This window comes from Mandrillus leucophaeus, unplaced genomic scaffold, assembly GCF_000951045.1.
Source record: "Mandrillus leucophaeus isolate KB7577 unplaced genomic scaffold, Mleu.le_1.0 Scaffold632, whole genome shotgun sequence".
Lineage (NCBI taxonomy): Eukaryota > Metazoa > Chordata > Mammalia > Primates > Cercopithecidae > Mandrillus > Mandrillus leucophaeus.
Window position 1 is genome coordinate 546,723 of NW_012106831.1, and position 3,321 is coordinate 550,043.

Here is a 3,321-nt window from a genome sequence, read left to right on the forward strand (position 1 = left end):
AAAAAAAAAAAAAAAAAGCAAGATTTTGCTAACATGCCACAACATGGATAAACATTCAAAACATGCTAAGTGAAAGAAACCAGACACAAAAGACGACATGTAGTATGCTTCTATTTATGTAAAATGTCTAGAATAGGCAAATTCATTGGGACAGAAAGTAAATTAATGGTTATCTAGGACTGGAAGGGAGAATGGGGGAGAGCTGACTGCTAATGGATATGGGGTTTCTTTTTGGGATGATGAAAATGTTCTAGAATAGTGAATATACTAAAAACCACTTTAAGAACATTTTCAAGTATTTTTTTTGAGACACAAGCTCAGTCTGTTACCTAGGCTGGAGTGCAGTGGTGCAATCACGACTGGATGCGCCCTTGAATTCCTTGGGCGCTCAAGTGGTTCTCCCACTTCAGCCTTCTGAGTAGCTGGAACTGCAAGCAAACGGCATTGTGCATGTTATATTTAAAAAAAAAAAAAAAAGTTTAGTAGAGATGGGGTTTCAGTATGTGGCCCAGACTGGTCTTGAACTCCTGAGCTCAAGTGATCCATCCTACCCGGCTTCCCAAAGTGTTGGGATTACAGCGGTGAGCCACCGCGCCCGGCCTCAAAAAATTTTTTTTTTGTTTTTTTTGAGACGGAGTCTCGCTCTGTCCCCCAGGCTGGAGTGCAGTTGGCGCGATCTCGGCTCACTGCAAGCTCCGCCTCCCGGGTTCATGCCATTCTCCTGCCTCAGCCTCCTGAGTAGCTGGGACTACAGGCGTCCGCCACCGCGCCCGGCTAATTTTTTGTATTTTTAGTAGAGACGGGGTTTCACCGTGGTCTCGATCTCCTGACCTTGTGATCCGCCCGCCTCGGCCTCCCAAAGTGCTGGGATTACAGGCGTGAGCCACCGCGCCCGGCTAAAAAGTTTTTTTTTTTTAAGTTTTTGTTTGAATTAGGATCCACATCAACAAATACTTTGCAAGTGATTCACAGTGCTTCTCAAATCTTTGTCTACTATATATTGCCTTTCCCTTTTATCATTAAAAAAAAACTGCAATTTTTTTTTCTTTTTTAAGACGGAGTTTCACTCTTGTTGCCCAGGCAGGAGTGCAGTGGTGCCATCTCGGCCCACTGCGACCTCCAGCCTCCCGAGTTCAAGTGATTCTCCTCTCTCAGCCTCCTGAGTAGCTGGGATTATAGGTGTGCGCCACCACGCCTGGCTAATTTTTTGTATTTTTATTAGAGATGGGGTTTCACCATGTTGGCCAGGCTGGTCGCAAACTCCTAACCTCAAGTGATCCACCCGCCTTGGCCTCCCAAAGTGCTGGGATTACAGGCATGAGCCACCGCGCCCAGCCAAAATACTGCAGTTTATTTGTTGAAGAAAGCCGCTTGTTTGTCCCATAATTTTTTAGTTTGAACTTTGCTGATTGCATTCCCAAGGTGTCTATTAACACAGTCCTCTGTGTTCTCTCTTTGCACTGCATTGGTTGCTAGAATTAGAGGTTCAGTCATATTTAAGGATACTTTATTTTGGAATTGGGGAATGCAAGACTACATCATAAGGGAGTTGTATTCTTTCATTAGGAGACTCATATTGTCTGGTTATCTCACTTTTTTGTGATGATAGAAGCCATTGATTTTTACCTCAACCTGTGGGGCTTGGCTGGAGTGCAATGGCACGATCTCGGCTCACCGCAACCTCCGCCTCCCAGATTCAAGTGCTTCTCCTGCCTCAGCCTCCCAAGTAGCTGGGATTACAGGCATGAGTCGCCACGCCAGGCCATTTTTGTATTTTTAGTAGAGATGGGGTTTTAACACATTGGCCAGGCTGGTCTCAAACTCCTGACCTCAGGTGATTCACCCACCTCAGCCTCCCAAAGTGCTGGGATTACAGGCATGAGCCACTGTGCCCAGCCCTAGGTTACTTTTAAAAGTTGAATAAGTATAATGATGGTTAAGTTAGGAAATACCAACTTTTATATTTTGAGCTTTATTTGGTTTTAAAATTGTTCCCTGAAATTCTTTGTTTGCAGTTTGCATGAGTTTAGTTATTATAGATTTTAGAGGGGAATTAAAACGTGTAGAAATTTATACTTATATATCTAGGTGGTTTTGGTGAGTGAAATTTTAACTTTTCTAATTATTGGATAAAGTACTATTGGTTCCTTCCCTGCCTTTCCTCCCAATTTAGGGCAGCCATGATACTCTCTTGCCACCTGGTGGCAGCATATCACAGTTTAAAAGTTATTAAGCCGTCTCTACTAAAAAAAAGAAAAAAGAAAAAAAAAAAAAAAAAAAAAAAAAAACTAGCCGGCGAGGTGGCGGCGCCTATAGTTCCAGCTACTCGGGAGGCTGAGGCGGGAGAATGGCGTAAACCCGGGAGGCGGAGCTTGCAGTGAGCTGAGATCGGGCCACTGCACTCCAGCCTGGGCGGCAGAGCGAGACTCTGTCTCAGAAAAAAGTTATTAAGCCTTTTGAGAATATAATTATAAAAAAAATAAAAGTCAAGTGGGAGTGGGAAGTTATTGCTTAGTGGGTACAGGATTTTTGTCAGGGGAAACGAAAAAGTTTTGGAAATAGCGATGATGGTTGCACAACTAAGCTTTATAACTGTGTTTCAAAGAGTTAATTAGGTTAATTAATGCCACTGAATTTATGTTTAAAATGGTTAAAATGGTGAAGTTTGTGTATATTCTACCACAATAAAAAAGAAAGGGATAGCCTTATGACAGTATATGATCGCATATAAATACATGAGGGGATTCAGTAGTGCAGTTCTTGTGAACAGGACGAATATGTTTGTCAATACCATGTATTTTCTGGGGAGAAAGACCTAGACCAGCCTTTTAATCAGTGAGCTTCCAAAATTATATAAAATAGCAGAACTATGAAAAATAAAACATGATATTGGAACTCGTGAGTGAGGAGTTCCAATATCCTGAGTGAGTAGTCCACAAAGCTTCCTCCATCCAGTTGAGCAACTTACCCTGCTTCTGCTTTATTGTAGGACCTGCAAATGTTTTTGTTTGTTTGTTGTTTAAGAGATTGGGTCTAGGCTGGGTGTGGTGGCTTATGCCTGTAATCCCAGCACTGTGGGAGGCTGAGGTGGGCGGATCACGAGATTAGGAGATCGAGACCATCCTGGCTAACACAGTGAAACCCCGTCTCTATTAAAAATACAAAAAATTAGCCGGTGTGTTGGCATGTGCTTGTAGTCCCATCTATGTGGGAGGCTGAGGCAGGAGAATTGCTTGAATCTGGGAGGCGGAGGTTGCAGTGAGCTGAGATCACGCCACTGCTCTCCAACCTGGGCAACAGAGTGATGCTCCGTCTCAAAAA